We start from the raw sequence: 27138 nt of genomic DNA, 5'->3' as shown, positions 1-27138 counted from the left end.
TCACTGACCTATATATATACATATGTATCTTTTAGTTCTCTATGAGGGAGATGAGGATCAAGAAGTGATGACAGTTATATTTTAATCCATGCTTTCTAACTACAGGCCAATGAAATTTACTAAGGAATCTCTACAGGTGAATTCAGAAGTCTGCATCCAGAACTTTCTGAGAGTTGATAAAGAAATTAATTGAAGGTTGAATACTCTCTTTGGATAATCTCGGGTTGAGCTTTCAGGTTTTTTTTTTTTTTAACCTCTTTATTGGAATATAATTGCTTTACACTCTTGTACCAGTTTTTGAGGTACACCAAAGTGAATCAACTGTATTTATACATATATCCCCATATCCTCTCCCTCCCATGACTCCCTCCCACCCTCCCTGTCCTGGCCCTCTAAAGCATCACCCATCATCGAGTTGATTTCCCTTTGTTATACAGCAACTTCCTACTAGCTATTTTACATTTGGTCGTGTATCTATGTCTATGCTACTCTCTCACTTCGTCCCAGCTTCCTCTTTGCAGCCCCCCAACCCCGTGTCCTCAAGTCCATTTTCTACATCTGCATCTTTATTCTTGCCCTGGTACTGGGTTCATCAGTACCATTTTTTTAGATTCCACATATATGAGTTAGCATACGGTATTTGTTTTTCTCTTTCTGGCTTACTTCGCTCTGTATGACAGTCTCTAGGACTCTCCACCTCATTACATATAATACAGTTTCATTCCTTTTTATGGCTGAGTAATATTCCATTGTATATATGTGCCACATCTTCTTTATCCATTCATCTGTTGATGGGCATTTAGATTGTTTCCATGTCCTGGCTATTGTAAATAGTGCTGCAATAAACATTATGGTACATGTTTCTTTTTGGATTATGGTTTTCTCAGGGTATATGCCCAGTAGTGGGATTACTGGGTCATATGATAGTTCCATTTTTAGTTTTTTAAGGAACCTCCAAACTGTTTTCCATAGTGGCTGTACCAACTTACATTCCCACCAGCAGTGCAGGAGAGTTCCCTTTTCTCCACAACGTCTCCAACATTTATTGTTTCTAGATTTTTTGATGATGGCTATTCTGACCGGTATGAGGTGATACCTCATTGTGGCTTTGACTTGCATTTCTCTAATGATTAGTGATGTTGAGCATCTTTTCATGGGTTTGTTAGCCATCTGTATGTCTTTTTTGGAGAAATGTCTATTTAGGTCTTCCGCCCATTTGTGGATTGGGTTATTTGCTTTTTTGGTATGAAGCTGCATGAGCTGCTTGTATATTTTGGAGGTTAATCCTGTGTCCATTGCTTTGTTTGTCAAGTATTTTCTCCCATTCAGAAGGTTGTCTTCTTGTCTGGTTTATGGTTTCTTTTGCTGTGCAAAAGCTTTTAAGTTTCATGAGGTCCCATATGTTTATTCTTGATTTTATTTCCATGATTCTAGGAGGTGGGTCCAAAAGGATCTTGCTTTGATATATGTCATAGAGTGTTCTGCCTATGTTTTCCTCTAGGGGTTTTATAGTGTCTGGCCTTACATTCAGGTTTTTAATCCATTTTGAGTTTATTTTTGTGTATGGTATTAGGAAGTGTTCTAATTTCATTCTTTTACATGTTGTTATCCAATTTTCGCAGCACCACTTATTGAAGAGGCTGTCTTTTTTTCCATTGTATATTTGTGCCTCCTTTGTCAAAGATAAGGTGCCCATATGTGCTTGGTCTTACCTCTGAGTTCTCTATTCTGTTCCATTGATCTACCTTTCTGTTTTTGTGCCAGTACCATACTGTCTTGATCACTATGGCCTTGTAGTATAGTTTGAAGTCAAGAAGCCTGATTCCACCAACTCTGTCTTTCCCTCTCAAGATTGCTTTCGCTATTTGGGGTCTTTTGTGTTTCCATACAAATCGTAAGATTTCTTTTTCTAATTTTGTGAAAAATGCCATTGGTAATTTGCTCAGGATTGCATTGAATCTGTAAATTGCTTTGGGTAGTACAGTCATTTTCACAGTGTTGATTCTTCCAATCCAGGAACATGGTATGTCTCTCCATCTGTTTGTGTCATCTTTAATTTCTTTCATCAGTGTCTTATAGTTTTCTGTGTACAGGTCTTTTGCCCCCTTAGGCAGGCTTATTCCTAGGTATTTTATTCTTTTTGTTGCAGTGGTAAATGGGAGAGTTTCCTTAATTTCTCTTTCTGCTCTTTCGTTCTTAGTGTATAGGAATGCAAGGGATTTCTGTGCATTAATTTTATATCCTGCTACTTTACTAAATTCATTGATTAGTGCTAGCAATTTTCTGGTAGAGTCTTTTGGGTTTTCTATGTATAATATCATGTCATCTGCAGAGAGTGACAATTTTACTTCTTCTTTGACTTTCAGTTTTTAATCTTAATACTCAAAACAAAATGCAATCCTGTGCTAAAATAAATCACAGCAAAATGTTCTACTATAGCATCTGGTCTCATGGCGCTCATAGCTTGATGCTGTTGCTCTTGACTGTGGACTTTACCCTGGGTTCAGGTCCCAGAGACCAAGAGTGGCCATCTTTCTGCTTACAAATATTGACAATAATGTGAAGTACCTAGCTACCAAATTTTATATTTTGGATATTGGCATCAACTCATATTATGCATAAGCAGGTCCTGCTGCTCACTTCTGGGAATACAGCTATTCTGCGGATAATCACTTCCCTTAACCCTGGTCCCAGTCCTGATTTATTCCAGTGCATACTTCTACCAAGGAAACTCACATTTGCCTCACAGTAAAGTCGGTGGCTTATGTAAAAATCGATCTTTAATATCTACTTACTCATTACTTCTATATAAAATAAATTCTGGATAAATATAGTAATTATTGTGCCCTCTCAAAGCACAATATAAAGTGTTTTTTTAAAATAAATTGTATTTTAATTTTAATTAATTGTATTTAAATGTCATTTGAGAAATTTTTGTGAAAGTCATTTATTAGTGTAATGATAGGGCCCTTAGTAGCCAAAAAATAATTTTCTGTGTCAGATAATTACATCTGAATTTACCTCTTGACTGCAGTGGAAAATTGTTTTTTTGCTATTTATATATTCAATATTTATTTTTAAATAACAAATTTGCTTAATGTAGAAAAGACACATGTTTAAATGGAATATTATTGATATTAACCCTCTTTATTAACATGTTTTCATTTACCTGAGTCATTTAGTTACGTTTTTTCAGATATTCACTCATATTTATACCTGTTTATGGAAAACTTTGGCTATTTGCATGTGAATATAGAATCAAATTATGAAACTGATGGCTATCATGCTAAAACAAAATCAACCTATTATGTTTTTCCAAGGATGGGAGAGAGTATATGTTACAGAAAGAAAACTGAGATAAGGAAGTTTGCCATAAACCAGAAGAAGTAGAATGTTTTTACTTTAACCCCATAACACATCAAGTATGACTGTGTAAAAACATGAAACATCCTCTTAAAAGAATTTTTCCCAAATTGATTTTCATGGGTTTCAAACTTGTATTATGTATTTCAGAATCAAATGAACCATATCACTCAGAGATGAAATTCAGCTAAAACTAATGAGAGTTTTCTTCTTGGAGGCCTAAATTGTTCATACCTGGATTGAACTACATACAATATTTGCATTGTTATTCTTTGCTTTTTTGAAGTCTTACATATCTGGATTTGGCTCTCTCAGGGTTTTTATGTTTCACTATGATACTTTCTCTGCTTTCACTTCTGATGTTTAACAAAACTTTAGAAATTTTATTATGTCAAATTCTTTGATTTTGGTAATAAAGAAAATTATAGTATACAACATATTATTTGTTCTGAGCCATTATAAAATGTCTAATTTTTAATTTGTATGCAATTATTAAGAGAATTTTTGGTAAAATAGGCCTGTTTCAAATAGAAATACATATATTTCCTCCAGCTTTGTTAAAATACAATTTATATGCAGCCATTGATATAATGCATACATTTTTATGTTGTTAATGATATTTTTGTTAAGTACATCTGAAATCAAATGAATTACCAAGGAAAAAAAATATTTTGTAAGATTGAGCCTCTCTCTGATCTAGTGCTGTCAAATAGAAATATAATAGCAGCTAGACATGTAATTGAAGATTTTCTTGTAGCTATATTAGAAATTAAATATGTATCTAAAATATTATCTATCAGACACATTAGCAGTATAAAATTATGAATGCAATATTATGAATTAATTTTTATTACCAAGTCCTCAAAGTATATATGTATTCTACACTTACAGTACATCTCAGTTCATACTACTCACAGTTTAAGTGCTCAATAGCCATGTGTGGTTAGTGGTTACTGTATTGGACAGAGCAGCTATAGACTGAGGTAAAACAGTTAAATCTGGTACTATTCTAAGAATTTCTGTAATCATACTATTATCTGAAAGTGTCTTATGCTTTATACTAACATTCAGATCTGGTTGGAGTACCTATAGCCACAAACCCACATCAGTCTTACATATTTGGATTCAATCTCTCAGACTCCCCTTGGTCCAAATATTTCATGCAGAACTGATTTTTTGGTTTAGCTCCACTTTCTTGTCTCTGCCTTTCATTCAGGTTAAATGCTGCACTAAGTGACTACTGCTTAGTATGATTTTTCTGACTGGATTCTTAATTTGACCTGAGAGTCAAATAGATTTAGTAAAATCTATTCAGTCATTTTTGTGTAATGCAGTAGCAGACAGAGATGAAGCAGCACATTTGCTAGTTTATTTACATAAGTAGCGAACTTAAATAAAATGAAGATTGTTTTGGAAAATCTAAGATCAGTAGTTGTTATAGTTCTAAGAGGCTAGGGGAGAACTAAGTCACTATGAACGTAGGTAGTTCTAAGAATAGATTCAGGATGAGCTAGAGGTATAAAGAGCAAAAGAAATGGAAGCATACCATCTCATGGAATGAGAAAGGAGTTGCCTTTGCTTCAAATTAGCAAGTATTTACTGAGTGGCCAATAAACACCAGGTATTTTGTTAGGGATTGGGAATAGAGGAGTGAAGATGGATTCCCTACCTTAAGGATACTTGCACTTTAGAAAAAAGATAATTAAACTGGCAATAGCAATAAAAGAAAACCTTCAAGTGATTTCTTAGGGCTAAGTAAATAATACAACTAGCTTCACTTTTGCCAGGCAGTGGTGAATTTCTGAAGGAAGCAGGTGGGAGGTAAAATGAATATGCAGAAGGAGAGCAGAGTCAGAGTAGACTCACTTAGAATAAAAAATAGTAATTGGGAAAAGTGGAACAGTTTTTTTTCCATTGTATTAATTCTCTAAGGAAACGGTGTCCAACTTTGTTTTTCTAAGCTTGCATTATAAGCCTCCACATCGTTTTTTTTTTTTTTCTTTTTCTTCTTTAATTAGATCAGAGAAGAGAAGTATAGCCACTGTCATCAAGTCCTTTCCTGGGAGGCAGCCTTCATTCATACTCTCACCTGCAGGGTTCTTGACTAGCTTAGCAAGCTGATGATGCTGTCTGATTATTAACTAGATTATATCTAGATCTTTTTAGAAGGAGCCTAATTTTAAGCTTTATTTCACTATTTTTCAGTCATTTCTGTAATGGTTACAACAAGGAGCCTTTGATTTACCTTTGCGCTGTGCATATGTGAATGCTTTGAAACAAGGGTCAGATGCAGAGCAATATTTAAATATGTTCTGTCATGCAGTAATGTATAAGTGTTAGGTATGAGCAAAGATCGTACTCAGTGAAGAGGAATAACACTTACATTAACAAGATTAATAAATTCTTAATATTTCAGCCACACAAAAATGACAAAATACAAGGGGATTTTCAAATGTTAAATAAAACGTCTGTGCTTTGACCATTGCTCCAGACCTAAAGTAATGTTTCTGTGGAAATCAAGAATGCAGCTGTTCAGCCAAATGGTCTAAAGCATAACTGCTATTGCTATTTTCCTTAAAAGTTCTCTAAACTTGATGTTTATGGAGTGTGGCATATTACCTATCACCACACAACTTACTCTTTGGTGTAACATTAATCTGCTATGTACACACTGAGTAGTGGATGTATAATTTACATATATCTAATTTTCTTCAATATAGACACCTGAGAGTCATTCTTGATACCTCCTTCTTCCTCAAACTTGGGCATCCCAGCTATCATCATATCCTGATACTTCTGCCTCCTAAGTATTTATCAGATTTCTCTCTGTTTCCACTCCCCAGACAAATGTCCAGGCCGCAATTATCACTCACCAGAACACTAGCTATTCACTATCTAGACTAGTTTTAAGTTGATGGCTCTCAAAGCACAGTGACATACATGATCCCAATTACCAAATGTGCCAAATGTTTGTTTTAGTTCTGTGTATTTTATAATGTAGGTATATTATATTTTAGCTTCTTAGGGCTTCCAGAACAAATTAGTATAAAATTCATAGCTTAAAAAACCGGAAGTATGTTCTCTCATTGTTCTGGAGTCAGAAGTCTGAAATTACAATGGCAGGGCTGCACTTCCTTAGTGCCTCTTCTAGCTCCTCATGGATCCAGGTGTTCCTTGGGCTGTGGTAGCATCACACCGGTCTCTGCCTCTATCTTCATGTAGCCTTCTCCTTTGTTTCTTTTCAATCACTTTCTTCTCTATAAGAATACATGTCATTGGTTTCAGGGCATACCTTAATCCAGGATGCTCTCACCTCAAGATTCTTAATTACCTCTGCAAAAACTTTTTTTTTCCAAGTCACAAAGGTTCAAGAGGACATAGCATTTTCATAGATACATATCTAATTGAGTGATAACTTTCATTTTTGTTTTCAAGTCTGACATTCTAACATTAGGATTTTGAAATACCTCTTATGCTTGGATTTAAACCCTACTAAGACTTAAGTCTTGCTCACTCTTGGGTTTAAATCCATTGGCACCATGAAGGACTCATAGATATGTGTTCAGTACAGTCAGAGAAACAAACAAATGATAACAAAGGAGTATATCACTATTGCTCTCATAAGAAGAAGAACAAGGACACTGAGGAGGGCTTTACGAATTTTGGACACATTGCAGGATGATGAAAATATGGAAGGTGGAGAGTTGAATAAGTAGTTGCACAGAAAGTTGAGAGGACCGATGAATAAATGAAGTTCATCTTTTTTCATTTGTTCTCTGACTTTGTCCCTTCACTAAAACACTTCTAAATGCCTGCATCAGTATTTTTAAAGATTAATGTTGAGGAGACACAAATCCATTACAAGTGCTGGACAATGATTACAGATTGATCCCAACCATCAGAGATCGCCTGTAGATTTTTTTCTTCTAAAAGTATGATGCTAGCTTGGATTGATACACTTTCCCATTTTGCCTTTTCTTTTTCTCTCCCCAACTGTCTTCTTAAGGATTTTTTTTTTAAATCTCATGTATATACTTATATCAATTACTGTTTACCTTTACCTAGTTCACTATAATTTATTTCTTACTAAAGAATTTCTTACTAAAGAAAACAGGATTTCACTAAATACCCCTTTGTTTTTAAGTATTGTATGTTAAGATTTTCTTACTCTTTAAAAGACATTAAATAACATTAACTTGATGAAATATACCATATAAAAACAACATTTTTTCTTTAAGACAGTATAGAAAACACATAGTTTAGTGAAATACAGGTAAATAGCTTATATGGAGAATGTGCCTATACTGTGCTGGTTATTCATATATTTAACATTTTAATTTACTTTTTTCTTGGGTAGAAGTGATGTATAGACTAGTAACTGTGAAAATAACAAATATGTAAATTGTACTTTATGTGGTAGAAAAAAAATAAAATGAAAACCTTTTTTTCCTAGTTTTATATCCTTCCCAGGTATAAACACTCAAGCAGTCCTTTATAGAATTAAAGCTATAGCTTAGCTTGTGGACTGTGCTTGTCCACTACAGAGGGAGCTAATGTATTTTACCAAAAAGTATGGATTCCATTTTCTACTGTGCATGATCAGCATTTTTTTTTAAGTTTTGATGTAAATTTTTTTAGTTGCAATGTGTAGAAAACCTCAATTTAATTTTGGATCCTTGGTTGATTTTTGCAAAGCTTGTAGGGTATTTCATTATTATGTTTTCAAACTATATTTCTATTTTAAAATTGAAAATATTCAGTAACATTAACTGACTGTAAGGGAGTGGAATGGAGAGAGGTTAGGGAAAAAGTAGGAAGTGGCAAATCAAAGCCATGTTTTAATACTGAGGCCTAGAGTTCCTAGTATTTTTGAGTAAGTGTGGAGGGACATTCATTAGTTAAATTGGAACAAGCTACTTTCACTCTCTTTTCCATAGTCTCCTTACTGAAGAGTACTACATATATACTAAATTATTTCTCAGAGTTTTGATAGTCTGCTTGAAGCCTTATTTTTAAATCCTTGTATCTCTGGGATGCAATTTGATGACAAATTTAAAAAATTAAACATTTAGAAAAAAATTAAGATCACAGTATGTATTAAGATCATGGGAAATAAATATCTTTCATTAATGATGATTCCATAATAGATTATTTTCAAGCTGTACTCTCAAAATGATCTGTAACAAGTGATTTTAGTAATAAGAATTTGATTTAATTGTAGGGTAGGTAAGCAGCATGAGTCTTATATAGGAAGATTATTAGATAGTGGGACACAATGGCTTCTAAAGAGCCCTGTTGCCTAAGATATTTATTCAGTGGACTTTAATGGTTTGTCAAAATGTCCAATTTCTACATCATAATTTTGTATTTTCTAGAGGAAACAATCTTTGTGAGGTAATGCTTATACATTCTCATTGATTTAAAAATTAGTTTTTAAAAATATTTATTTATTTATTTATTTATTTATTTATTTATTTATTTATTGGCTGTGTTGGGTCTTTGTTTCTGCACACGGGCTTTCTCTACTTCTGGTAAGCCGGGGCTGCTCTTCATTGCAGTGCATGGGCTTCTTAGTGCAGTGGCTTCTCTTGTTGCGGAGCGCTGGATCTAGGTGTGCAGACTTCAGTAGCTGCAGAGCACTAGCTCAATAGTTGTGGCTCACTGGCTCCAGAGCACAGGCTCAGTAGTTGTGGTGCATGGGCTTAGTTGCTCCCCAGCATATGTGATCTTCCTGGGGCAGGGATGGAACCTGTGTTCCCTGCATTGGCAGGCATATTCTTAACTACTGCACCACCTAGGAGGTCCCAAAATTAGATGTTTTCTGTGGAGAACTCTTTTAGGAATGGAACATGGGATAAAGTGTAATCAAAAAAGGCAGTTCTTTGGTATTTATGTGAGGGACCTGAATGAATCATCAGAAAATAGCTTATGGATGTCAAAACTAGGAGCAGAGAGTAGTACAGAGTAGAAAAATGGAGGTGTTTAAGTCACCCTTTCACAAGTATACTTATACATAAGATATTTTGGAATAATCAGTCATTGTAATACTGCTTAAGTCAAATAACTTAGTAGTCCATTTCCTGTATGCCCTGAGTCATGCCTGTCTTCAGGTTGCATATCACATGGAGAGACTCCTGGCTACGTAAGTTTAGAAAGAAGCCATTGGTCCTTAAAGCTGCTGTGATTCTCTACTCTGTCATGAGTCAAATGGCTCTGAACCTTTAAGAACTGACCCAGACACCAGAAAAACAGTTGATGCTGTGCATAAAAGTAATATTCCAGAAGATTTTGGAATTCAGTATTCATGGAATTAGTAAATATATTCAGTTTTATTTGTGTGAACCTTATTGCATCTCTTCTTCCTCTATTTTTCCACTTCTACATTGATCTCTCTTTCATTTAATGCACTAATGTGTTATCTTTCCAGCTTTAACATTTCTGATCTTATTTACATGTGGCTGTACCCCTTAGCATGGTATCTCATTTACTCCAACATTGAACAAACTTTTATTTGAATAAGAATTAAAAGATAATGGTCTACAGGTCACAAGTCATCAGTCATAGATCCTGTAATTACAGTGTGGCTATGCAGGACCTAGATCTCTTCCCTATCTTCACTCTCTTTCATAGTAATGCTTTCTGGGTTCCTGTAGTTAAGATAGAGATCGTTTGTTCATTAAAATTTCATAATATTTGATTGACCACAAAGTGTTCACTATGCTATAGTAATCAAGTAAGGGCTGTATCAAAATTGACCTAGAGGTGATTTTACTAGATTTTGCAAAGTCTAACATTGAAATAACTTCTAAGATTCCTATCATTATTTACATTTTGTTTCTTACAAACAACAGAGTTGGCCTCTGGATATGTAATGGTGCGGCCAGTGGAGATGGAAGGGACTGAGAGTACCTTTATCAGGAAAGGCAGAGCTTGTTGCAACTTTGTTTGTCCTAAGAGAATCTACCTCTTTCTTGCAAGTTGTGATTTGGTGACCTTCCAGATCCACTTATGAACACTGAAGAATGTAGGTTTTATTGGGACACATGAGGCTTCAGGCCAGCTTTCAAAACTGAGAAAATGTATATCCTTCAACTTTTATACTTATAGTTTTTTTAAGAGTTGTCTTTTTTTTTAATGTTTTTGTTCTGGAAGCATGTTTCTTTAATAGAAGCTGTCTTAATGTCTAGAAAAGTACTCTATATACTAATGTTAAGCCACTTGCAAGTTTGAAAGGCTTTGACCTTTCAAACTAATTAGATTTGTGCTGATTACATTTCAATACCCAATTTCTGTATCATAGTTCATATTTAAATCATTACTATTTTTTGCCTCAAAAAACAGATTATTAGCTAATGATCCATGATACATTCAGTAATCAATATAATTTTGCTAGACCTGTGCCCCCTTTCCTGCGGTCTCTTGTCTGTATTGCTCCTAAAGGCTACACATCCTGGGTGTGACCTGACCCTGTAGGTAAATCTCCATAACTAATCAGGGCTGGGTAGACGTTGTTAAAAATGGATTTGGGGACTTTTCCCATATTTTGATAGAGCTCAAAAGTAAATTACCTTCATTTTGTGACTACATTATTTACTTAGAACTCAAAAATGGAAAAGAAAATCAAGCAGTTTACTTGACTCTGTTTCTCACAGAAGTGCAAGGGAGTGGAGAAAATGTGTGCTTGGGATAAATGCTCAAGATATAAAAGTAAACCACCATTCAGCAAATGATTCCCTTGAAAGATTACGCATCTGTAGGAAATGATGTCTTGTGTGGACCAAAACTAAATTTGCTCTTTGAATAATCAGTTGTATTGCATGTATTGATTATTCAACTATGAAATAGCAAAAATTAAAATAATATATAGGTTTCAAGGACAACCTACTGTTCTGCCTTATGACCCAGCCTACTTTATAAAGATTTTATTTTATTGACTTTATCCAGATATCATTTTGAAATAATTTTACCAGAGGATATATTTCCAGGTTATCATTACCAGATGTGGTGAACCAAATCAAGAGCCCATTACATTATATAGAATGGTGATCATTCTTACTAACTGGTTATATAAAGGAATTTATTATTTTGCTTATAAATTAAGTTCTCACTTTATCTGATAAGCTGATAAAGCTTCAGTAGAGATAATACTACAGACTGAGTTTTGTGAATTGAAAGTTAGTAATACTCTTAGGACTGACAGGTTACTTTGAATTGAGGGACAACACCAGATTACACTTTTTGTTCAGAAGTTTAAGAATTGGTGAATATCCATTAGGGAAATCATCACAAAGTCTAAAATGGATTTCAAAAACAGAATAAACTCAGTGAAAGGATACTGAGGTCAATGATGAATGTAATATTTATAATTTTATTTAGAAAGGTGAAATTTTGTTATCTTAGCCAAATCCTTTTAAACTTATAGTCTAGAGAGCCCTGGTAGTATTTTCATTAGATGTCTTCACAGCAAAGGAAAGTAAAAGATTACTAAATTTGGGGGTAAATCCCAGAGTTGAGACTCTAGACAACTAAATTTAACCTAATAGGACAAATACCAGTTTGTTCTGAAATGTTAGGGTTTCATAGAATATGCAGTGTCAAAAAATAGATGAATATAGGAACATCAAGAAGTAGCATTTAGTAGAGGAAATACATTTATCCTAGAAATACAAAACATATCCTCAAACACCAAAGAAATATATCAGAAACTGTGATGTGCAAACCACCTTCATAGGCAGTAGGGGAGATTAAAATAAAGAAAAAAACTGAGCCTATAAACTTTAAGATAGTTTGGTTTAGAGACTAAAGACACAGATATATGAAAAGCTAAATATAAGTGAAAGATCATCAGAAGGTACTACACAGATAACTATCTTGACATCATAAAATAATAACTCAAATTCTCATATACAAGGGAGAGCAAAGTGTTACAGTAAAGGAAAAATGTTTTTGGCATCAACATTACAAGAGAAAATGGGCCGTTGGGTAACTTCATCAGATACCTAATATCTTATGTCTGTAGTCCTCCTACTGGCAGCTATCACTTAGACAGCTTAGCTGTAATCAATATTTTTATTTTTTTCATACTATTCTCAGACTTTAACAAAAGACAGGTTTACAATAGCATTTCACCATTCTGCATTATATGACATTTATCTTCCTTAATAAAACTTTGTTCTATTCATATTCATATTTCAGTAACAAAACTAGGTATTCATGTAAATTAAATAATTTTATTTAAATTGTCACCTAGAAGTTAATCTCTTTTAATGAATATTATTATCAAATGTCCTTTCCTGTCCTCTCCACAATGAAATTATATCTGTAAGAGAAAGAAAAATAAATTAGAAATTCAGAGACACAGCATTCTGCTTTCTCCTGCAAACTGGTTTGCATCTGGGAATTTTAAATGCCAGATAAAAATACCACAGAGAATGAAGACAACACACATGTGAAAAAATACCTAAAAAGAAGTATGAGGTTGGTGTTTCAAATGACAGAAACTTCTTTCTATTTGGCTTGGGGAAAACTTCCAGCATTAGTCTCCCAAGGAAAAGAATCTAGATGAAGAACAATTCAGCAAGGAATGCTGAGAACTATATCCTGAGGTGCAGCGGTGCTTTGGGACTGCTGTGTGTAGCAGTGAGTGATTGTTTTGAAACACACTATCTTTACCACATTCAACCTATGTGATTTTTAAATTCCCGAGATATTGCCTGGTCCCAGGTGATCTCAGATTTCTACTTTTGAAAAGATATCTTATTATGGAGTTCTAAATTCATAATACTCTTGGTAAGGCTGTTTCTCTGGACTTCATGTGCTCGAGAAGCTGTCAGCCTTTGGTAGATATTTATGAGATGATTAGTAGTAACTAAGTCTTAAATCTCTCTTTTAATCCAAGCCCCCTGCCACACCAAAGGTTCATTCCCAAATACATTAGTAGCATGCAGGTGTGAAAAGAAATTAACATAAATCACTTCAATCCAGAAAAACAGGCCTCACGCCCCTAAAATACAAAGAAACAGAGCTCTCAGGCAATAACAAAACAACTGTTCTCACAGACATATCTAGCTGTTTCATCTCATTCTAGGTTCTAATAAGCCTTTCTGCATTACCCCTTCTCTATCAGTCTGTGGTATATCTCTGCATTCTCCCCAAAATAGATAAAAAATGAAATATTAACCTCTAAATATTGGGCACTTCCAAAGAAAGGGCTTGCTCTAAAAAGTTGAAGTTTTTCAACAATTATCTCTTTTAGATCTGCCATTCTAATATGAGGTTATTGCTTTGGTTTTAGAGTTTAACCTCTCGCATCAGTCTGAGCTCACAGCTCTGAGCTTGTCCTTTCCTACCTTTAGAAATATATCTAAAAACATTTTCTACTCTCCGGGACAATAATACCCTCCTCCCAGATGGACAAGGAGTATCCAATTTCTAATATTTCTGCCTCACTGAAGTTTACTAATGCCAGTGATCAAAATTAAATATTTCTCCTCAAACTTTGTGTGTGCCTGTGTTGTTGCTGTTTTGAAAAACAAGGGCCAGCGTAGTAAAATAGCTATTAAGCCTTGTGGTTATTTCTCTTTTAAATAATAGGAGGCATTTAGGAACAAATGGTAATATGTCAGCTAGTGAAGTCAGGTTTTATATTTTCTTCTTTTTATCCACTGTAGTCAATACTCATTCATAATGTAATTAATTATCTCTAGCAGTTTTACCTATTTGTGGTATTTAAAAAAACTTGATTTCAAGAGGCAAAGCAGGAACTTCCCTGGCGGTCCAGTGGTTAAAAATCTGCACTTCCACTGCAGGAGACATGGGTTGGATCCCTGGTTGGAGAACCTAGATCCCGCTTGCCTAGCAGCGCGGCCCCCTCCCCCCAAAAAAGCAAAACAAATGTTGCCCATTTTAAACTCTTTCTACTGCTCCTTAACCTGATGTTTCCAAAAAACAGTAACAAATCTAGTATTTACAATCTCTGTCAGAGTTAATGTCCTCAGTGATTGAGAATGAATATAAATGATTAATACTTCAAGTTGAAATTTAAGGTAACTTTTGGGGCTTGGCAAATTCACCATGTTTTACTGTGTTTAAATGTCCAAAGCTCATTTTTTTTAGGTGAGATAAACATCCTCTAAAAGCATAGTAATTATTAATTGTTGTTTTTCTTTGAGCATCCCTCATTTTAAGATAATTTATCTCTTCACAGAAAGCCTACCTTATTTGTTCATAGGTATAAATAAAAGATAAAGGTCTTCATTCAGTCCATTCTTTATTTTCATGATGTTTTCTTTCCCTATATTATTTTGTCACATCTTTTCAGGTCTCCTATTTGATTTGTCTGTATGGAAGCCGTGTTTACAATCCATTTTATTTAGCTGTTTTCTTGTGAAGTATGTTTCATATGAAGAGCACTTTATGAGTGTGGCATCAGTCACCTTGGCCTCATAAATGTTTTATTGAACAGAATTCCAGCATTCATAATCCTATTTAGAAAATAGCACTTTTGAGGTAAGGAATTAAAGGGGAATTTCACCTCTATCATCCTTTGTCTTATATTTTGTTTTGCTTTTTTCCAGTTTCTCAATTATAAAGTTCAGGTACAGAGTGGGTTTTTTTTTGTTTTGTTTCTGTTTTTGTTTTTTTTTTACAGAGGAAACTATAGAAGAATTTATATATGTAAAGAGTGAGAGAAAGAGAAAGACACACACACACACACACACACACACACACAGATTTAAGAAATATAATCAGGGTGCATGGCAGTTCTTAATGAAACCTCAAACTCTTAAGAATGAAAGCTTTGAACTTAGACTGGCCAGGTTAATATCATGATTCCACCACTCAATATTGTTATTTTCATGAAATCAGTTTTTCTTATTCTAGGTTTCCTCATCCGTAACTGGGACTGTCTCACTCATAATATTCTTGTGAGTAAAACTTGATATAATCCATGAAATTACTTGGTACAGCAGTTGAAAGTAAATTCTCCCCAACTTAGTTATTGTTAATAATTAACATTAATATATTGCAGGGTAGAGAATGCTGGTACTTTTAGGGCCACATGAACTTCTGCTTTCTTTTGGTGGTGAATGTGAAGGAAGTACAGTGATAACTAAATTTTATTACCAAGAACAGGAATACACTTTTGATACATTCCAGTTTTTTTTTTATTTTATCAGTAATATTATAATTTTTATTTATTTATCTATTTTCCTTTTGATTTTTATTGGAGTATAATAGCTTTACACTGTTGTGCCAGTTTCCACTGTACAACAAAGCAACTCAGCTGTATATATGCATATCACCATATCCCCTCCCTGTTGAGCCTCCCTCCCACACTCCCTATCCCACCCCTCTGGGTCATCACCAGTCATCGAGTTGATCTCCCTGTGTTAGGCAGTTGCTTCCCACTAGCTGTCTATTTTACATTTGGTAGTATATAAATGTCAATACTAGTCTTTCACTTTGTCCCAGCTTCTCCTTCCCACCCTCCCCATGTCCTCAAGTCTTTTCTCTACATCTGTGTCTGTTCTTCCTCTTAGTTCATCAGTACCATTTTTTTAGATTCCATATATACGTGTTAGCATATGGTATTTAATTTTCTCTTTCTGACTTACTTCACTCTGTATGACAGACTCTAGGTCCATCCACCTCACTACAAATAACACAATATCATTCCTTTTTATGGCTGAGTAATATTCCATTGTATATATGTGCCACATCATCTTTATCCATTCATCTGTCAGTGGACATTTAGGTTGCTTCCGTGTCCTGGCTATTGTAAATGATGCTGCAATGAACATTGTGGTACATGTATCATTTTGAATTATGTTTTTCTCTGGGTATATGTCCAGTAGTGGGATTGCTGGGTCATATGGTAGTTCTATTTTTAGTTTTTTGAGGAACCTCCACACTGTTTTCCATAGTGGCTGTATCACTTTACATTTCTACCAGCAGTGCAAGAGGGTTCCCTTTTCTCCACACCCTCTCCAGCATTTATTGTTCATAGATTTTTTGATGATGGCCAATCTAACTGGTATGAGGTGATACCTCATTGTGGTTTCAATTTGCATTTCTCTAATGATTAGTGATGTCAAGCATCTTTTCATGTGTTTGTTGGCCATCTGTATATCTTCTTTGGAGAAATGTCTGTTTAGGTCTTCTACCCATTTTTGGATGTGATTTTTTTTTTTAATATTGTGCTGCATGAGCTGCTTATGTATTTTGAAGATTAATCTTTTGTCAGTTGCTTCATTGGCAAATATTTTCTCCCACTCTGAGTGTTGTCTTTTCGTCATATTTATGGTTTCCTTTGCTCTGCAAAAACTGTTAGGTTTCATTAGGTCCCATTTGTTTATTTTTGTGTTTATTTCCTTTACTCAAGGAGGTGGGTCAAAAAAGATCTTGCTGTCATTTATGTCATAGAGTGTTCTGGCTGTGTTTTCCTCTAGGAGTTTTATAGTGTCAGGACTTACATTTAGGTCTTTGATCCATTTTGAGTTTATTTTTGTGTATGGTGTTAGGGAATGTTCTAATTTCATTCTTTTACAAGTGGCTGTCCAGTTTTCCCAGCACCGCGTATTGAAGAAGCTGTCTTTTTCCATTGTATATTCGTGCCTCCTTTATCAAAGATAAGGTGGCCATATGTACGTGGGTTTATCTCTGGGCTTTTTATCCTGTTCCATTGATCTATATTTCTGTTTTTGTGCCAGTACCATACTGTCTTGATTACTATAGTTTTGCAGTATAGCCTGAAGTGAGGGAGTGCAATTCCTCCAGCTCTGTTTTTTTCTTCTCAAGATTGCTTTGGCTATTCGGGGTCTTTTGTGTTTCCATATAAATTGTAATTTTTTGTTCTAGTTCTGTGAAAAATGCCATTGGTAATTTGATAGGGATTGCATTGAATCTGTAGATTGTTTTGGGTAGTATAGTCATTTTCACAGTGTTGATTCTTCTAATCCAAGAACATGATATATCTCTCCATCTGATTGTATTGTCTTTGCTTTCTTTCCTCAGTATCTTATAGTTTTCTGCATACAGGTCTTTTGCCTCCTTAGGTAGGTTTATGCCTAGGTATTCTATTCTTTTTGTTGCAGTGGCAAATAGGAGAGTTTCCTTAATTTCTCTTTCTGCTCTTTTGTTGTTAGTGTATAGGAATGCAAGAGATTTCTGTGCATTAATTTTGTATCCTGATACTTTACCAAATTATATGATTAATTCTAGTAGTTTTCTGGTAGCATCTTTAGGGTTTTCTGTATATGGTATCATGTCATCTGCAAACAGTGACATTTTTACTTCTTTTCCAATTTGGATTCCTTTTATTTCTTTTTCTTCTCTGATTGCTGTGGCTAACACTTCCAAAACTATGTTGAATAATAGTCATGTGGGCACCCTTGTCTTATTCCTGATCTTACAGGAAATGCTTTCAGTTTTTCACCATTGAAGATGATGTTGGCTGTGGATTTGTCATATGTGGCCTTTCTTATGTTGAGGTAGGTTCCCTCTATGCCCACTTTCTGGAGAGTTTTTATGTTAAATGGGTGTTGAATTTTGTCAAAAGCTTTTTCTGCGTCTATTGAAATGATCATGTGGTTTTTATCCTTCAGTTTGTTAATATGGTATATCACATTGATTGATTTGTGTATATTGAAGAATCCTTGCATTCCTGGGATAAACCTTGCTTGATCATGGTGTATGATCTTTTTAATGTGTTGTTGGATTCTGTTTGCTAGTATTTTGTTGAGAAATTTGTATTGGTGTTCATCAGTGATATTGGCCTGTAATTTTCTTATTTTTTTGTGACATCTTTGTCTTCTGCTTTGTCTTTTGCTCTTCTTTATCTAATTTTCTTTTTGTGACATTGGGGTGATGGAGGCCTCATAGAATGAGTTTGGCAGTGTTTCTCTGCTATATTTTGGAAGAGTTTGAGAAAGTTAGGTGTTAGGTCTTCTCTAAATGTTTGGTAGAATTTGTCTGTTAAGCCATCTGGCGCTGAGTTTTTTGTTTGTTGGAAGATTTTTATCACAGTTTCAATTTCAGTGCTTGTGATTGGTCTGTTCATGTTTTCTGTTTCTTCCTGGTTCAGTCTTGGAAGTTTGTTTTTTTCTAAGAATTTGTCCATTTCTTCCAGGTTATCCATTTTATTGGCATACAGTTGTTTGTAGTAGTCTCTCAGGATCTTTTGTATTTCTGCAGTATCAGTTGTTACTTCTCCTTTTTCATTTCTGATTCTCTTGTTTTGAGTCTTCTACCTTTTTTTCCTGATGAGTCTGGCTAATGACCTGGCAATTTTGTTTATCTTCTCAAAGAACCAGCTTTTAGTTTTATTGATCTTTGCTATTGTTTTCTTCATTTCTCTTTCATTTATTTCTGATCTGATGTTAATAATTTCTTTCCTTATGTTTTTTGCTCTTCTTTCTCTAATAGCTTTAGATGTAGGGTTAGGTTGTTTTTTTGAGATTTTTCTTGATTCTTGAGGTAAGATTGTATTGCAGTGAACTTCCGTCTTAGAACTGCTTTTGCTGCATCCCATAGGTTTTGGGTTGTCGTATTTTCCTTGTCATTTGTTCTATGTATTTTTTTTAATTTCCTCTTTGATTTCTTCATTGATCTCTTGATTATTTAGTAGAATGTTGTTTAGCCTCCATGTGTTTGTATTTTTTACAGTTTTTTTCCTGTAATTGACATCTAGTCTCATAGCATTGTGGTCACAAAATATGCTTGATATGATTTCAATTTTCTTAAATTTATTCAGGCTTGATTTGTGACCCAAGATGTGATCTGTCCTGGAGAATGTTCCATGTGCATTTGAGAAGAAAGTGTATTCTGTTGTTTTTGGATGGAAAGTCCAATAAATATCAATTAATTACATCTGGTCTGATGTCGAATTTTGAGCTTGCATTTCTTTAATTTCTGTTTGGATGATCTGTCCATTGCTGTAAGTGGAGTGTTAAAGTCCCCTACTATTATTGTGTTACTATAGATTTTCCCTTTTATGGCTGTTAGCATTTGCCTTATGTATTGGGGTGCTGCTATGTTGGGTGCATATATTTTTAAAATTGTTATATCTTCTTCTTGGATTAAGCCCTTTATCATTATTTAGTGTCCTTCCTTGTCTCTTGTAATAGTCTTTAAAGTCTATTTTGTCTGATATGAGTATTGCTATCTGAGCTTTCTTTGGATTTCCATTTGCATGGGATATCTTTTTCCATCCCTTCACTCTCAGTCTGTATGTCCCTAGACACACTTCAGAGTGTGTCTCTTGTAGACAGCATATATATGGGTCTTGCTTTTGTGTCCATTCAACCAGTCTGGGTCTCTTGGAGGAGCATTTAATCCCTTCACATTTAAGGTAATTATCGATATGTATGTTTCTATTACCATTTTCTTAATTGCTTTGGGTTTGTTTCTGTAAGTCTTTTCCTCCTCTTGTGTCTTCTGCTTAGAGAAATCCCTTTAGTATTTCTTGTAGAGCTGGTCTGGTGGTGCTGAATTTTTCCCTTGGTTTTTGCTTGTCTGTAAAGCTTTTGATTTCTCCATTGAATCTGAATGAGATCTTTGCTGGGTAGAGTAATCTTGGTTGTAAGTTTTTCCTTTTCATCACTTTAACTATATCCTGCCACTCCCTTCTGTAGAGTTTATGCTGAAAGATCAGCTGTTAGCCTTATGGGGTTTCCCTTTATGTTATTTGTTGCTTTTCCCTTGCTGCTTTTAATATTTTTTCTTTGTATTTAATTTTTGATAGTTTGATTAATATGTGTCTTGGTGTGTTTCTCCTTGGGTTTTTCCTATATGGTACTCTGTGCTTCCTGGACTTGATTGACTATTTCTTTTCCCATGTTAGGGAAATTTTCCCCTATAATCTTGTCAAATATTTTCTCAGACCCTTTCTTTTTCTCTTCTTCTTCTGGGACCCATATAAGTCGACTGTTGGTTCATTTAAAATGTTGTTCCAGAGGTCTCTGAAACTGTCCTCAATTCTTTTCATTCTTTTTCTTTATTCCTCTCTGTGTGAGTTATTTGCAACATTCTATCCTCCAGGTCATTTATGTGTTCTTCTGTCTCAGTTATTCTGCTCTGTATTTCTTCTAGAGTTTTTTAATTTCAGTTATTGTGTTGTTCATCACTATTTATTTGCTCTTTAGTTCTTCTAGCTCCTTGTTAAACATTTCTTTCATTTGCTCCATCTGTGCCTCCATACTATTTCTGAGATCGTGGATCATCTTTACTATCATTATTCTGAATTCTTTTTCAGGTAGACTGCCTATCTCTTCTTCATTTGTTTGGTCTTGTGGATTTTTAACCTTGTTCCTTCATCTGCTGCCTCTTTCTCTATTTTCTCATTTTGTTTAACTTACTGTGTTTTGGGTCTTCTTTCCTCAGGCTGCAGGGTCGTAGTTCTTCTTAACTCTGTTGTCTGTCCCCAGTGGGGAAGTTGGTCCAGTGGCTTGTGTAGGCTTCCTGGTGGGGGGTTCTGGTGTCTGTGTTCTTGTGTGTGGAACTGGAACTTCTGATGTGCAGGGCCACATCTGTTGGTGTGTTTGGGTGTGTTTGTGAGCTTAGTATGACTATAGGCACTCTGCCTGCTAATGGGTGGGGTTATGTACCTGTCTTGCTAGTTGTTTGACTTGAGGTATCCAGCACTGGAGCTTGCTGGCATTTGGGTGGACTTGGATCTTAGTGTTGAGAATGAGGCCTCTGAGAGAGCTCTTGCTGATTACTGTTCCATGGGGTCAAGAGTTCTCTGGTGGTCCAACGTCCTAGACTCAGCTCTCCTGCCTCAGAGGTCCAGGTCCAACCCCCGACCAGAGCATCAAGACCCTGGAAGCTGCACAGCAGGGAGAAAAAGGAGGAAGTAGAAGAGAAAAGAAAAAAAGGAAGAAAGGGAAAGAACAGACAAAACCGCAAGACAGGTGGTAATAGCAACATTAAGCAGTCAAAATCACACAAAGAAATATACATACTTGCACTCACAAAAAGAGAAGAAAAGAGAAGAGAAAAAAAAAAGAAAAAGAGAGAAAACAAAGGATAGTAATTAAGCCATTAAAGAAACCCACATACAAATATATACAGTAAAGATTAAACTAACATAAAACCAGGAACAAGTCAAACAAGCCAGGAAGTCCTCCAGTACTTCTAGGTAGGTCTCTGCATCTGCTGTGGGAACTATGGTGAGCTCAGACTGTGATCTGGTCTTAGTCTTGCTGTATTTGCCACAGTTGTCCCCTAAGTCTGCATACAGCCTCTATTGTAGAAACACTCATTTATTCAGGTAGTCCACAGATGCAGGGTCTATCAAGATGATTGCGGGTATTAAATCTGCTCCTCTTGTGGCTGTTTCCTTTTCTCTTCTTTGGTCCTGTAGTCCCCAGGGATCAGTTTTGGTTTTGGTCTCTGCGTGTGGGCTGCTCTCAGGAGTCAGTTCCCCACCCAGGCAAGAGGAGGCAAAAGAGGGTGATTGGGGTTCACTTGCAAATTCAGGCCAGGGGGAGGGAAGGATATGACAGTCTAATTGAAATTTGTGGGAGGTCTTGCAGCAGTGGAGGTCAGCATGAGCCTGAGGTATGCCGTGCGTTCTCCCAGGGAAGTTAGTCATGAACGCGGGACCCTTGGTGGTGACAGGCTGCACGTGCTGCTGGGACGGTGTGGCCAGTGACCTGCCTTGCACACAGGACCCTTGGTGGCCACAGCGACAGCCTCTGTGTTCCAATTTGGCAGTCACGGCTCGTGGTGGTGCTTGCACAGGTGCTGCTCTGCAGCCTGTGAGCTCATGGAGCAGAAAACTCTTCTCAAGCACCCTGAAACAAAGGTCTTCTGCGTCTCCATCAGGCCCAGGCTTTTCCCCAGATTCCCTCCCAGCTGGCTGTGGTGCACTAGCCCCCCAGGCTGTTTTCACACAGGCAACTCCATTTCTCTCCTTGATGTCTGTCCTCCAAAGCCCAAGCCTCATTGCCCAGCTCCCACCCACCGCTGTGCAGCGTGAGCAGACTAGCATCTCAGGCTGGGGAGTGCTGCTTGGCATGGATGCTCTGTGCGGGAATCTTTCTGCTCGGCCCTCTACGCATCTGTTGTTGCTCTCTCCTCCATGGGTTCCAAAGCTCCCCCGATCTGTCCCCAGTAGTGAAGGGGCTTCCAAGTGTGTGGAAGCTTTTCCCCCTTCACAGCTCCCTCCCAGAGGGGTACATCTCCCCGAGATTCCTTTGTCTCTTTTTTTCCCTTTTTTCTTTTGTGCTGCCCTGTTACTTGGGGATTTTCTTGCCTTTTTGGAAGTCTGAGGTCCCCTGCCAGCATTCAGAAGTTGTTCTGTAGGAGTTTTTCCACATGTAGATGTATTCTTGATGTATTTTTTGGGAGGAAGGTGATTGCCACATCTTACTCCTCTGCCATCTTCCAACATCCCCCCATTCCAGTTTTATAATTGTCAGATTTCCTACATGAACCGAAGTAGAAAAATTATTTAATCTCCTGTGCAACCATGCCCCTGATTGGTAGGTGCATCATGGTCAATGTGTTGATAAGGATTTTGTCGCTAAACAGGAGCCCAGTAGGAACCACTGCAGAGATAGAATAGCAGTGTCTGCCATGGCAGAGTGTGATAAGTTGCAGCACAAGTTCAGTGTGTTTGCTCACTTTGTTCCAGACATAGTTCTTTCTTTCCTTGTTTTTTCCCATTCCAGGCCATTCTGGTCATATGACTGGAACCAGCATTAAAAATATGTAAAATAGGGCATCTTGCTTTGGGGAGTTTTCTACTTATACTTGCATAATTTGTTCTTTCCTGTTGTACTTATCATGACCCCATTTTTACCTAGGTGAAAAATAATTTATACCAATGTGAAATCTTTAAATTCACATTTCACTCATATCCTATTTCCCATCATAAGTGATGCCTAATGATGGCATTTCAAGAACTGTGAGAGACATTCTTAAGGAGAAGAAGACTTTTCTATCACCTGTGAAATGATATAATTTAATAAATAAAAAATCAGATATAATTGACATGCGACATTATATTAGTTTCAGGTATACAACATAATGATTTCATATTGGTGTACACTAAAAACTGATCACAACAATAAGTCTAGTTACCATCTGATACTGTACATAGTTACACAGTTTTTTTAATGAGAATTTTTAAGTTTTACTCTTTTAGCAACTTTCAAATATGGGATACAGTATTGTTAATTAGACAGCTATACCTTACATCCTCATGACTTATTTATTTAATACCTGGAAGTTTGTACCTTTTGACCTGCCTCACCCATTCCCCCCCCCCAGCCCAGTCCCCTCCCCTCTGGCAACTACCAGTCTGTTCTCTGTATCTATGAGATGATGTTTTATTGTTATTGTTTTGCTTTATTTTTGTATTTTGTTATTGTAGATTCTACATGTAAGTGAAATCATACAGTATTTTTCTCTGATTTATTTCACTTAGCATAATGCTCTCAGGGTCCATCCATGTTGTTGCAAATGGCAAGATTCCATTCTTTTTTATGGCCAAGTAGTATTCCATCTTCTTTATCCATTCATACAACAGTGGGCATGTAGGTTGTTTTCATATTGTGGCTGTTGTAAATAGTGCTGCAGTGAACATGGAGGTGCATATATCTATTTAAATTAGAGTTTTTGTTTTCTTTGGATAAATGCCCAGAAATAGAATGCTGTATGATATGGTAGTTCTATTTTTAATTTTTCAAGGAACCTCCATACTGTTTTTCATGGTGGCTGCACCAATTTACATTCCCACCAACAGTGTTCAAGGGTCCCTTTTTCTCCACAGCCTCTCCAGCACTTGCTGTTTGTTGTTTTTTTGTAATTCTGACGAGTGTGAGGTGGTGATCTCATTGTGGTTTTGAATTGCATTTCTCTGATGGTTAGTCATGTTGAGCATCTTTTCATGTTCCTGTTGGCTCTCTGTATATCTTTGGAAGAATGTTTATTCAGGTTCTCTGCACATTTTTTTTAAACAAGATTGTTGTTTTGCTGTTGAGTTGTCTGAGTTCTTTATATATTTTGGATGTTAACCCCTTATGGGATATGTGATTCACAAATATTTTCTCCATTTTGTAAGTTCCTTTTCATTTTGTCCATGATTTCCTTTGTTGTGCAGCAGATTTTTAGTTTGATATAGTACCACTTGTTTACTTTTGTTTTTACTGCTTTTGTTTTTGGTGTCATATTCAAAACATTATTGCCAAAACCTATGTTAAAAATCTTATTGTCTATGTTTTCTTCGAGGAGTTTTATGGTTTCAGGTCTTACATTCAAATCTTTAATTCAAGGGTAGTTAATTTTTGTGTGTGGTGTAAGTTTGTAGTCTAGTTTCATTCTTTTTCATGTGGCTGTCTAGTTTTCCCAACACTATTGTATATTCTTGGCTCCTTTGTTGTAAATTAACTGACCATATAAGCCTGGGTTTACTTTTGAGGTTTCTGTTTTGTTCCATTGTCTGTTTTTATGCCAGTATCATACTATTTTGATAACTATAGCTTTGAGGAAGTGTGATACCTCCAGCTTTGTTCTTCTTTCTCATGATTGTTTTGGCTATTCAAGGTCTTTTGTGGTTCCATACAAATTTTACAGTTGGTGTTCTGTTTCTGTGAAAAATGCATGTTTTACAATGTCTGTAACTTTTTACATATTTTTCCTAAATATCTAGTTGTTTTTAATATAAGGATAGATTAAATACCAAATGGTCTGTTTTTAGCAGAGATAGAAGTCTTTGAAGTATTCTTTCTGTTTATACTATTGACTATACTGTTCTCATTATGAATTAAAAATTTCCATGCATTTTAGGTGATTTTATAAGAATTATCAAAAAAACCCCAAATGATTGTGGGAGTTATCTATTGTAAAAATCATTCTGCCTAACAAAAGCCCTTAAAATTTAGCTGCTCAAAAATATAAGCATATTTAAAATTTTATGAATATTTGATACCTTTATAAATTGCAGGGCACAACTTCAATATGTGACATCTCTCAGTACCATCCATAATCCTGCTAACTGTGAAATAGGGAAGGTAGTTTTTTCATAACATTTTCCCATATGGCATATTGTTTTCAAAGTTGTATAAATGGCTTATTATGTATAAAACTCCATTTACCTTATATCAACTCTCTATCCATTTTGGTAAAAATTACTGTCATTGAATTCTGTTATATTTTCTTTAGTAATAAACATCCTATTTGACATGTGTTTAAGTAGCTTTAAAAGTGTTTTTCTTTTTATGGGAAAGTAAATATTTTTAGTATTATGTTCTTAAAGTTACAGCTAAAATGTGAAATTCAAATAGCCTTATGTAAGACAAATTAATCTCTGGTAAATTTAAAATGTTCTTAGAATGAACTGAAATTTGTAAAATATATTAAATATTAATGTGCCTATCTATATGTGTTTTAATATCTAAGTGTGTGTGTATATATGTGTATATACACATTTATAGATATATGGATTTCACAATATATAAAGCATCAGATAATTATATGATGTTTTAATAAAGCTGTACTGTCCTATGTTTCCTTCCTTTACCATTTCCTTTTCCCCAGAGGCAATCATTTTCAAGTCTTTTAGCTGATTTTTTGTATCCCTTCATATCTTTGAACAATGTCCTTACATTCTACTTTTTAATCTTTAACTTATAAATATTATCTATTGATTTTTTTCTCCTGTGGAAGATTAGGATTTATCATCCCTTAACCACTCCACACATACTTTCCTGTGCTAATTTTTGCTCTATCATTAAATAATAAATTTAACTACTATGCAATTTTAATATACTATTTCCAAAGAAAAGATATACAGATCTGTGCCATGCAGTATCCTGTGATTGGTCTTCATTTCCTTTACAGTGTTTTGTTTCTTGGTTAAAATGGTCTTTTATGTTTCCACTTACATAGTTTTCTATGTCCGTATCACAAATTCAACCCATGATTCTCAGTTTTGTAAAGCTTCTTTGTAATATGTGCTGATAGATTAGATAATCCATTATTTTTTTTTTTTTAAGAAATCTCTCCCAGAGTCCTCTGACCATTTGAATCTCACACAGTGGCTTCCTAGGCTTGATAAAGAGTTGTCATATAGATATGTTCCTCCAACCTTATTCTGGGAATTGCTCTTGTCTATTATCTCTTTGAATTGCCTGTTTTCTGAAGCCCATGACTTCTTTTTCTCATTTATTTCTTTATTCTGTTGTAAAACATCCTCTAATATGATGCTGAGAAACAGTCATTGGGTAGCAAAGTTTCTGGGACTTTGTATGTTTGAAAATATCTCTGTATGCCCTGCTCAAACCTATAAGATATTTTTTACTGTACATACCAAACATGTAAAGGAAGTTTGATTGAATATTGACACGTAGGTTGGAAACAATTTTCCCACAGAATACAGAAGGCATGTTCCATTATGTTCTAGCTTTTAGTGCTGTTGTTACTCCAATGCCATTCTGATTCATGATCTTTTGTATGAAATTATGTAATTGGAACAGATTTGCTTTGTCCTGAATTCTGAAATTTCATATTGATGGAATATTGTGTTGCTTAATTTTCATTCAATTTGAGAAGAACTCAGATTGCCATTATAATCTAAAAATGTCTATCTTTTAGATCTGGGAAAAATATTTGAATTATTATCATTTTTATTTTTAACCGAACTTTTTTGAAAGAATGTATAATCACATGCAGACTATAGTGTAACGTCACAACCAGGATATTGGCATTGATATAATCAAATAATTTTATGCAGATTTTCCCAGCTTTACTTTTAGACGTGTGGGTTTG

Source organism: Hippopotamus amphibius, chromosome 5, assembly GCF_030028045.1.
Source record: "Hippopotamus amphibius kiboko isolate mHipAmp2 chromosome 5, mHipAmp2.hap2, whole genome shotgun sequence".
In the NCBI taxonomy this organism is placed as follows: domain Eukaryota; kingdom Metazoa; phylum Chordata; class Mammalia; order Artiodactyla; family Hippopotamidae; genus Hippopotamus; species Hippopotamus amphibius.
This window is presented reverse-complemented; position numbering follows the sequence as displayed.